This window comes from Notolepis coatsorum (genome assembly GCF_963971535.1).
Source record: "Notolepis coatsorum genome assembly, chromosome: 1".
Classification (NCBI taxonomy): domain Eukaryota; kingdom Metazoa; phylum Chordata; class Actinopteri; order Aulopiformes; family Paralepididae; genus Notolepis; species Notolepis coatsorum.
The window spans coordinates 107,204,373-107,216,994 of record NC_140165.1 but is presented as its reverse complement, the minus strand read 5'-3'; positions in this window follow the sequence as shown (position 1 = coordinate 107,216,994).

The following is a 12,622-nucleotide window of genomic DNA, read 5'->3' as shown; positions in this document are numbered from 1 at the left end:
TGACTGGTGTTAGGAATGCACATCTTCCATTTTTTTGTTATGTTATTTATATGCGTTGACCAGCTCAGATGACTGTCCAATGTTATACCTAGTAGCTTTGCTTCTTCTACCTGTTCAATTTCAGTTCCCCCATCATTATTTTTTTTATTTTGGATGAGCAATTAGCATATGGTGAGAACCCATTAAAATACACTTTGTTTTTGCTATGTTTAAAACCGTTCTATGCTCTAATCCACTCTTCTACTTTTTGTAGCTCTTTATTTAGTGCCACACCCAGATCTTCCACTGAGGAGGACGCCATGTACAGGGTTGTATCGTCCGCATATAGCCACCTTTGCTTGCTCTAAAATTAATGGCAAATCGTTTGTGTAATGTTGAATAACAGAGGTCCAAGGCAGCTTCCCTGCGGAATTCCATACTTAACTTTTTTCGCTTCAGATAGGCTACCGTTAAAAAATACTCTCTGGTTTCTACTGTATAAGTTATCCATGAAACTGACGATGAAGCAAAGCCAGGCATAGGCTTTAAGTTTCTCCAGTAGTATGTCATGATCCATGACATCAAATGCTGCACTGAAGTCTAACATCACTGATCCTGCTAATTTCTTTCTATCAATATCCATTAGACAATCATCTACTAGCTGTGTCAACGCTGTCGCTGTTGAGTAACTAGATATGCTGAAAATCAGTATTCAATTCATTGTCATTGAAGTAACTGGATTTGTGTAAACACTCTTTTTTCCATGATCTTCGCTAACACTGGCAAAATGCTCACAGGGCGACTGTTTGCACCTGACAGGTTGACTTTTGCATTTTTCTGTAAAGGAATGATTTTAGCCTCCTTCCAGACTTTTGGACATAGACCATATTTGATGCTTTGATTTATAATATGCGTGACCATACCTGCTACATGCTTTGCTGAAACCTTCAGTAGTCTACCATCCATGTTATCCAGGCCTGCTGGTTTTTCCTTTTTTATATCCAACAACATTTCTTCCACTATTCTATCAACAGAACACAGACTAAATTAGCATTTTTTTAATCTTTCATAATCCTTTCTAATATGTTATCATTATATTTTACATTACCCATACACATATTATTCCTTAGAGTTTCAACCTTACACAAGAAGAAGTCATTGAAATACCGAGCTAACATGCTTTGTTATAAATGCCCCATCAACCTCAATAAAGCTAGGTACATTGTTATACCCCCTTCCTAGTACAGTGTTAAATGTTTTCCATAACTGTTTACTGTCATTTTTCACTTCATTTATCTTAGAAAAGCTTTCTATTCCACTTTGTGACACAATTTCTCAGCTTGCGGTAGTTCTGCCAATCAACCAGACATCCAGACTCGCATGCTTTACTTTTTGCTGCATTTCTTTCTGCCATACAATCTTTAAATTCTTCATCTAACCAGGGTGCCCTTACTGTTTTCACTGTACACTTAACAATAGGTACATGTCTGTCCTCTACTTGGAGAAACCTCTTCGTTAATATACTTAGTGCTTCCTCTTATATACATCATCCCATGATATGTTTTCAATATCTTTGACAAATTCCTCTTCCCTGAAATTCTTATCTTTTATGTATAATCTTAGGTCCAGCTTTTGGTATTTTTTCCTTTCTAGTGAATGCTATAATATGATCAGTGCATCCTATATTAGCTGATATAACTTTTGAACATAGCTCTGCACTATTTTAGTATACACATGGTCGATGCATGTAGAAGATTTTCCAGCCTTGCTTGTTTGCGTTCTAGTTGGTTGGTTGACCAGCTGTACTACATCACATGCATTCACTATGTCTACTAGTTTTTTCTTTAGTGAGCAGTGTACAGAAAACCAATCAATATTCAGATCACCTAATAAATACATTTCATTTTCCCCATCAGAAACTTTATCAATCATCTCACATACATTGTTCATATATACAACGTTTGCATTCGGAGGCCTATAGCAGCATCCTATCAAAATAGGCTTTGATTGATTGATTGATTTGAAAAGTTTATTAACAGATTGCAGAATGGGTACAATACAGTACAGCTCAATACATACAATTGTTAAGGGGATGCAGACCAGAGAAAGACTTTCGTCTTGTTTACATCAGGGTCCCCCATTTTCAATTCATCATAACATATATGACATACAGATAGACAGTACTGCTACATCTATACATTTATGACATATCAGATTTGCAAATACAGTACTGTTTGTGATACAAAAAGAGTCCAGAAAAGGAGTGTATATACATTTGGCGTAGAAACTGTACATTGGAGGAGGTTGGTTGGGTGGGTTGGGTGAGGGCTGTACATTGGAGGTGGGGGGGGGGGGGGGTTGGGTAGGGGACACACACATTTTACACTGTGCATTTGAATATTGACAAAGCCTTACTTGGTCATTTACTGTACAACTAGGTTAGGACATTTGTAGGGGCCAGTTTCGAATTGCAGTCTCACGTAGGTGTTTTTTGAGAGTGTTTTTTAAAGTGGGTAGTGATTCACATTCCTTTACAGCTTTAGGTAGGGCGTTCCACATTGATGTGGCATAATTGCGAAACGTGTTTAGTCCCTTGTTTGAGCCGAATCTGGGTTTTACATGATTTGTGGAGCTCCCTCTGGTGTTGTGATCGTGGTATTCACTGACCTTTGGGAAGTATTTTGACATGTACATGGGTACCTTGGTCGCGTAGTGTATCTTGTAGACCAGGCCCATTGCAAGTTGCTGTACTCTGTCGTCTACTCTAAGCCATCCTAGGTTGTCAAAGTGGGCAGGGGTGAGGTGGGTTCTAGGAGTCAGGTCAAGTAGTAGTCTGACTAGCTTGTTTTGAGATGTTTGTAATTTGTTTTTTAGTGCCTTTGAGGTGCTTTGGTACCATGAGGTGCAAGCATAGTGAGGTGAAGGTGAGGAAGATGGACCTGTAACCATAATCACTTCAATTTCTTTTGATATAAAATCATTCCTTTGTTTCACAGGAATATGATTATGTACATGCATCATTACACCTCCAAATCTATTTCTATCCCTTCTATAAATACTATATCCCTGAATCAATACCTCATCATCATCAAATGGTCCAAGTGAGATTCAGACAGCCATAATATGTATGTTGTTTACATGTAACAGACTTCCAACTTCCTGTACTTTATTTCTAATACTATTTATATGTGCAATTTTTTGCCCTTTATTTGGAATGTTAAGTAATTCAACATCCATATTGATGTGGTGCCTCTACCTAGGGTTGGGTACTAAACTCTGACTCTTTTAAGAGTACCGACGGCGACTAGGGCTGCACGATTCTTGCTCAAATGTGAATCACAATTTTCTCTCTAAGAATTGAGAACACAATTCTTATTTTTTCAATAAAATCATGTATTGCACTCTTTCTTAACACTTTCAGCGCCAGCCATTACATCCATCCTTGTAGTCAATGGGCCACGCTTTAAAATATATGGATTTTCACTGTGCGTCACGATGTTTGCAGAGCTATATCTATATTCTATAATCTATATTATAGCTATGGAGACAATACTGTGGCTCATTTGACAGTCACTATCTCTCGTCCAACATGTAAAAAATAGTAAATTTTTTCATGTATACGTTTGCGTGCTATCCCGTGGTGAATATTGTATAGTTTCAGAGTGATCCTGTCTAATTCCTGGAAGCTGCGTTATGGAGCGCTGTGTGAATTTTGCTAAAGGCGTTCGCGTTACTCGCCTGGACACGTTACTATTTCCAAATCAAAGGTATATAATAGGTATTATCATGAATGCATCAAAGGGGGGGGGGTCATTTTTTATGCTCTGATCATCAGCAACGGCATACGTTTTGGAGTACATGACATATGATCGTTGCGATCTATGTGAAATCATTGTTGGATCAAAGTAGGATTGATGTCATATAGTCCTTACCTTTACTAGGAGGTATCCCAAAAATAATTTTCCAATTGTCTGATTGCGATTTCCAGTATTGATGTCCATCGGGTCCCTGACATGAACTGGCACAAAATATGCATGAAGTGTAAAGTGGTCGGATGAAGCGATTCACTTGGCTTGGTCTAAATTCTCCGCCCGGACCATATACAATGTAACATACAGTGTGAAATAAGGTTTCAAAGGGTAGGCGATACTGCCACCTAGCAGGATTCAGCCGGTATTGTACTCTCGGGGTCTCAGAATGAGTTCCAATGGTAACACCGAGGTCCGTGAGAGTGTATAGGATATTAAAATCGAATAAAAGAAAAAACGATAAACGATCGTGCAGCCCTATTACCGACCGAATTACGTCGGTACTACTGAGTTACCGGCCAAATTTCGGTACTTTGAGAGTAGGTAGATTAAGACCCAGGTAGAAAATAATCCTAATTCCAATATCTCTCTCTCTCTCTCTCTCTCTCTCTCTCTCTCTCTCTCTCTCCAATGATTTTAAGTAGCCACATGTTACACTATAAAACGAACTCGATTGTTGATATTAAATATTTTACTTCATTAGCTGAAATAAATAAATTTGTTTTGTGTGGTGTTACAGCAATAAATAATAAAATCTTCTAAATAATAATTAAAATTGAGAAGTTTGGATTTTTTTTTTTAACCAACAGAGATTTCAAATGTTTCTCTAAAATCTTGCAATTTATCCTCCACAGCACGTCTACAGAACCTCAGCGAGCATGTAAAGACATGCGACAATCAATTGATGTTTGTCATGTGGAGCATATGATTGATGTTGGTCAGATGGAGCTTATATTGGATGTTGGTCAGATGGAGCTCATGACTTGTTGGTCAGATGGAGCAGATGATTGATGTTGGTCCAGTGGAGCAGAATCTCCTGGTTTATCAGTCCGCGATGAAAATACTTGCTGGAGCACTTATACAGTGTCACTATTACTATGCGTGTGGCTCCTGGTTCAATAGCGCCCCCAAAAGTCAGAAAAGAAAACTACAGACATCACAAAACAAGCTAGTCAGGGTAATACTAAGGCTACCTGCCCGAACCCACCTTGACCCATCACATTTTGAGAGCATGAGGTGGCTAAAGGTGGAAGACAGAGTCAACCAAATAGGGATGGGCGGCTAGGTGGTGTAGTGGGCAAGGCGCTCGCCATCAACGCTGGAGACGCTGGGTTCGAATCCAGCTCTCGGCGTTGCTATCAGCTTGGCTGGTCGTTCATACTAACACAATTGGCAGTGTTAGGGGTGGGAAAGCTGATGGGTGGGTCCTGGGCATTGTGGACAGCGACCCCTACAGTTCGGTCGGGGCGCCTGCACAGCGAGGGTAGGATCTGGAGGGAGGTAGTGTGACCTTCCACACGTTACACTCTCCCGGTGAGAATCTGCGCGGCCAGGCTGGCTGGCTGCACATGCGTCGGAGGAAAGCATGTGACAGTCTCCGGCCTCCCGGACCAACAGTAGGGGGGAGTGCGCAACAACCAGGAAAGGGGTTGGGAATTGGCATAACGACTAAACAGTGGGATGGGAGAAAAATCGGAAAAAGGAGGGAAGGAAAGATAGATGCTTGACCATCTCTGAGCCATTGTCATGCAAAGTCAAGTGAGCACCCGGCACTAAGTACCACAGCTGTCTTTGCATATCAACAACAGCCCAGTATTCTAGGTGTGCTCAAATAGGCTACATACTGTAACACCCCTCCCCAGTTTGGTGTGAAACTGTGATAAATAGCGCGATCTCTCTCTCTCTCTAATCTCTCTCTCTCTCTCTCTCTCTCTCTCTCTCTCTCTCTCTCTCTCTCTCTCTCTCTCTCTCTCTCTCTCATACACACAACGTAGTATGCGCGTTCCGAGACTCGCGCGGCATTATGACTTGTCATAAGTGAATTATATAGAAACAACTCACCAAAATTGACTTGCACAACTGATTTTTTTTTTAATTACGAAATGGGGGGGGGGGGGCATGACAATAGTGAACAGTGCTGTTAGATTCAACTCCAGCCTAAAGACATGGCTCAAAAGGGAATATAATTAACCTAGATATTCAGCCAAAGGCCTTTTTACATGTTTTTATGTGTCTACATTATGTCTATGTGATGTGTTGTGATGTCATGTGTCTGAACACTTCGTCGTCGTCCCCTACAAGGACCACAATGGAAATAAGCTCTGAGCTTTTTTGTGTATCCTTGGCAGTATTCCAGACTGTGCTTCTGTCACATGTTATTTATATATTGTCAAATAAAGTCATTCATTAATTTATTAATGTTCAGTGGAGCATAAAATTATGCTTGATGTTGGTCAGATGAAGCTTATGATTGATGGAGCCAAATTTCATTGCATTTTTGAGTTGAGTTGACTACTAACAGAATTTTGTAATTGCATTTTGTAATACAATGCATTGTGGAAGAAGATGACTCCAAATGTATTGGTTCAAGAGGCTTACAATGAATTCCAACCCGCCAATGATTATAGCCAAACATATCCCAAGACCCCTCATTTGCATAACTTTGGTGGTAGTGACGTTAAGCATAATATGGGATTCGCTGATGAGAAAGGTTGTCCAAAACATCCCTCAGTGGAGACAAGAGAAGGCACAGCAGTTTAAACTATGTATTTAAGGGTCCTTTTTTTTAAAACAAACCTGCTGCGCTTGCAGTGTAATCGCAGCGTCCTGGGTTCGAATCCGGCCAGGGACCTATGCTGCATGTCCTCCCCATCGCTTCTCCTAACTTTCCTCTCTGCCTGTCCTATCTACAATAAAGCTGTAAAATGCGGGGGGGGGGAATTAATAAAAAAAAACAGACCATGATTACTACTAGTCTTATTAAACAACAATAAACCTGTTTACATTTAATAACAAATCCTCTTTTAGGATACATAATTATAAAAAAAAATGAAAGATACTGCGGGTTGAATCCAAAGGTTGAGGGAGAGGAGGATTCGTCAGAGGTTGAGGGAGAGGAGGATGAAGGAGAGGAGGATTCGTCAGAGGTTGAGGGAGAGGAGGAGGAAGATTCGTCATGACGTCAAAACTGCACACAAAAAAATTCATCAATGACAAAACTGAGGAAAACAAAAACAAACCACGTGAACTTTGGAAATTACTCAATAATCAACTAGGCTGCAGTAAAAAACTTAAAACCAGATTCTCAAACATAAACATAAAGACGGACAACACGCTCATCACAGACAAGATGGATGTAGCCAATTACTTAAACATTTTCTTCACAAACATAGCCACAACACTGGTTAATAAACTACCCTTCCACTCAGGGCATTATGGGGTAGAACACATAGTAGCATACTACAAGAACCTAGGGGTCCACAAAGACGACTTCAAACTGGAAATGGTAACAACAGATGAGGTACTCAAAAAACTGAGCGCCCTCCAACCAAACAAGGCCACTGGCCATGACAACATCCCCTCCAAATTCCTCAGAGACTCAGCAGCCACCATCACCCCAGTCATCACACACATAATAAACCTCCATAAAACAGGGACACGTCCCCAAGGACTTCAAAATTGCGAGAGTAACACCCCTGCACAAAAAGGGCAGCAAATTAGACCCAGGCAACTACCGCCCTGTTTCTATCCTTACCTCCATCTCGAAAGTCATGAAAAAAATAGTATACGAATAGGTCGAAAAGTACCTCGCGGAAAGAAATCTAATCTACGAATTCCAATCTGGCTTCAGAACATCCCACTCCACTGACACATGCCTTCTCTATTTAAACGACCACATCAAACAAGAGGTGGACGTGGGCAAATACTGCGGCATGGTCATGCTGGACCTACAAAAGGCCTTCGACACTGTCAATTACACCATTTTGATTGACAAGCTAAAAGCAATTGGTTTTGATAGTCTATCAGTGAGCTGGATGCAATCCTACCTGGAGGGGAGAGAACAGATAGTGGAGGTAAACAGTACCCTATCCCCCCCCCTCTCCCAGTGAGCTGTGGTGTTCCACAAGGAAGCTTACTAGGACCGCTACTGTTGCTAATTTATGCAAATGACATGTCGTCAGCTTGTGACTGCAACTTGTTCCTGTTCGTGGACGACTCAGCCCTGCTGGTCTCTGACAAGAACAAGTTACAGGTTGAAAAAACCCTCAGCTCTGAACTAGGCAAAATCTGCACATGGCTCGCTGATAACAAACTATCATTACACCTGGGTAAAACAGAGTCCATTCTCTTCGGTTCAAATAACAAACTCAGCAAGACCAACGGCTTCTCAGTTACAGTGGGTGACATATTGTCAAGGAAAGATGAAATTACATACCTAGGTTCCATCCTAGAGGCAAATCTTTCCTGTGACAAAATGGCATCCAATGTAATAAAGAAAGTCAACCAACGAACTAGATTCTTGTACCGGATCTCCTCTCTGGTAAACAAGAATACCCTGAAGACTCTGGCAGGAGCACTCATTCAACGGTACTACGACTATGCTTGCACCTCATGGTACCAAAGCACCTCAAAGGCGCTAAAAACAAAATTACAAACATCACAAAACAAACTGGTCAGACTACTGCTTGACCTTACTCCTAGAACCCACCTCACCCCTGCCCACTTTGACAACCTAGGATGGCTTAGAGTAGACGACAGAGTACAGCAACTTGCAATGGGCCTGGTCTACAAGATACACTACACCACTAAGGTACCCATGTACATGTCAAAATACTTCCCAAAGGTCAGTGAATACCACGACCACAACACCAGAGGGAGCTCCACAAATAATGTTAAACCCAGATTCGGCTCAAACAAGGGACTAAACACGTTTAGCAATTATGCCACATCAATGTGGAACGGCCTACCCACAGCTGTAAAGGAATGTGAATCACTACCCACTTTCAAAACCACTCTCAAAGAGCACCTACGGGAGACTGCAATTCGAAACTGGCCCCTGTAAATGTCCTAACCCATCCCCCTCCAATGTACAGTAAATGACCAAGTATGGTTTTGTCAATATTCCGGTGATAGTAGTGTTGCAGTAAAAACAGGTGAACAGTTGGTAAGCATGCATTCATGTGTGTAATGAAACACAGATAAGTGCATGCGATAGCAACTGAACATTTTGAAAGATTAAAGATAGAGCTGATAGCGATGGCAACTGAAAATTTTGAAAGATTAAAGATAGAGCTAATAGCGGATCTATTCAGAGTCTTCAGGGTATTCTTGTTTACCAGTGAGGAGATCCGGTACAAGAATCGAGTTCGTTGGTTGACTTTTTTTATTACATTGGATGCCATTTTGTCACAGGAAAGATTTGCCTCTAGGATGGAACCCAGGTAGGTAATTTCTTCTTTCCTTGTGACAATATTGTCACCCACTGTAACTGAGATACAGTGATACATATCTCAGAATGTATATCTCTAACTGTGATTTTTTTTACTACCTAAATGTTTAGGCTACTGTGAGCGATCTGTAGTGCTGAATTTCCCTTGGGATCAATAAAGTACTTCTATTCTATTCTATTCGAACTCTTACAGAGCTTTACAATTGGCCCAATTAATAGCCTAGGCCCTGGCCTAGAGAATACAATTATTTAGCACTACACGTGTACACTTCAGAAAGTACAATTCTTCTGCACTACATTGTCAAAGGATATGCCATAAATGCAATGAACCCCTTTCCAAGGGTATGTAGTTTGTGTAGTTTATATGTTATACAGCATTATTATTAATATCATGTATTCTGTTCTGTTATGGTATGAGAGCCTTTATTTTGAAAGATTCCGACTGGAAGGCCGAGATGCTTCCAGCTGCAGACCTTCAGACCAGCGCTTACAAGCCCCGCACATACAAGCCCGCACATAGCAACCCCTCGCTTCCATTGGCTGATTTTGGTCACGTGATTTTGGGTCACGTTGCACTGCGGGATTGATTGATTGATTGATTGAAAACTTTATTAACAGATTGCCGTATGATTTGGGTCACGTTGCACTGCGGGATTGATTGATTGATTGATTGATTGATTGATTGATTGATTGATTCATTGATTGATTGATTGATTGATTGAAAACTTTATTAACAGATTGATTGATTGATTGAAAACTTTATTAACAGATTGCCGAATGGGTACACGTGACCACAGGCCCTGATTGATTGATTGAAAACTTTATTAACAGATTGTAGAATGGGTACACGTGACCTGACCGATTGATTGATTGATTGATTGATTGATTGATTGAAAACTTTATTAACAGATTGCAGAATGGGTACAGTGACCGATTGATTGATTGATTGATTGATTGATTGATTTATTGATTGATTGATTGATTGATTGAAAACTTTATTAACAGATTGCAGAATGCAGTACAGCTCAATACACACAATTGTTAAGGGGATGCAGACCATGCAGTACTGTTACATTTGTGACATACAGTAAATATATACAAGGGGGAGGGAACTGTACATTTATGATGAATTGAAAATGGGGGACCCTGATGTAAACAAGACGGAAGTCTTTCTCTGGTCTGCATCCCCTTAACAATTGTGTGTATTGAGCTGTACTGCAGATATATTTCAATTGCCTTACTTATTTACATAAGTATTATAGGCCTACAGCAGTATTGTACAGACAGTCTGTGTGAAGTCTGTGTGGTTATCCAGCTGCACAAAGGCAGAGCAAGAGGCTCTACAGAGGGTGGTGATGATAAAGCCATGATAAAGACCTTCAATCAGCTGAAGGGGAATCCCTCCAAGCTGCTGTCAGCGCTACACACCTTCGGCCGCTCTGGTATCAGCCATGCATCAAAACGTGCACACGCACTCAGGCGAGTCGCTAACCGTGCTGGGCCAAGTATAGCGGCTCAACCCACCTCTGTTGCCCGTCGTAAAATGAAGCTCGGGGGTCGACGACAGCTCGCTGCGGGGAGGCCGAAGAAAAGTGTGGTGAGACCATCGCTATAGTTTCCCAACAGGAGTAAAGTCTGGAACGCACCACAGCCTGTCACAAGCAGTAGAGATGTGTCGTAGCAATCCGAAGTGACATTGACCACCAATATAGCATGTACATAAAGACCCAGTGCCTCATCCGTAGCTAATATTGCACTACCACAGGACCTAGCATGTCCTACCATGCTCTGTAAATAACTTATGTACATAAGGTACCCATGTACATGGCAAAATACTTCCCAAAGGTCAGTGAATACCACGATCACAACACCAGAGGGAGCTCCACAAATCATGTTAAACCCAGATTCGGCTCAAATAAGGGACTAAACACATTTCGCAATTATGCCACATCAATGTGGAACGCCCTACCCAAAGCTGTAAAGGAATGTGGATCACTACCCACTTTCAAAACCTCTCTCAAGAGACACCTACGGGAGACTGCAATTCAACACTGGCCCCTGTAAATATCCTAACCCAACCCCCTCCAATGTACAGTCATTTACCTAGTATGGTTTTGTCAATAGTCCAATGTACAATTTTGTTTGTTTGTACAGAGTCTCCCCCCCCCCCCCCCCCCCTCAATGTACAGTTTTGCTTGTTTATACAGTGTGCCCCCCCCCCCCCCCCCCACCTGCAATGTAAATTACCCAGTATGGTTGTCAATATCCCAGTGTACCCAACCCCCCCCACCCAACCTCCTCCAATGTACAGTTTCTACGTCAAATGTATATACTCCCTTTTCTTGACTCCTTCTGTATCACAAACAGTACTGTATTTGCAAATCTGGTATGTCATAAATGTATAGATGTAGCAGTACTGACTATCTGTATGTCATGTATGTCATATATGTCCTGATGAATTGAAAATGGGGGACCCTGATGTAAACAAGACGAAAGTCTTTCTCTGGTCTGCATCCCCTTAACAATTGTGTGTATTGAGCTGTACTGTATTGTACCCATTCTGCAATCTGTTAATAAAGTTTTCAATCAATTCAATCAATACCGATATGCCCTACTCTGTTTACTTGTTTTATTGCACAATGTCGTTCTATTGGATTCTATTATATGTTATTACTATTGTATTATGCACATCTTTGCGGGCACGACCACCCGCATTTCATTTTTTTTTTTTTTTTTGATATTTTTTGCACAAATCTCTCCAATATTCAAAACATCTCTTTCCACATCACCATATGCAACTTCCAAGATTTGCCTTTTTCTTTTTTGTAAGAACATACAAAACATGTAAAGGACTCATACAAATACATTAACAACTGACATGGAAAATAAAAAATACTTACGAAAAAAAGAAAAATACTATACTATACATTGTGCGTATACATCCCTGATATATATACTTTGCATGTAGACCGATCTACCTGCGAGCAGGTATGTGCTGCATCCTCTATCGGGATGCCACCCTTCTCCATATTGCATGTGAGAGAAAGCGTCCCAGACACATGTAGGTGTGCATGATAGCATGCATGCATGTGTGTCTCCAACATATGTATGTGGGTACGTGTATCACGTAAGCATGTGTACATGCCTCACATGTGTGTGTGTGTGCATCTTCCAGGTATGCGACTGTACTCCTATCTCTTGTGTGTGTCTCGTATCCATGTGTGCCTCCGCCCCCTATGTGAGTGTATATCTCAGGTGTGCATATATATGTGCGTCTCAGCTACGTATGTGTGTGTCTCCTATGTACATGTATATCCCCCATATGTGTCAGTGAGAGCCTATACCTCAACTATGTGTATATGTAGGTGTGTGTATGCCTATTTCC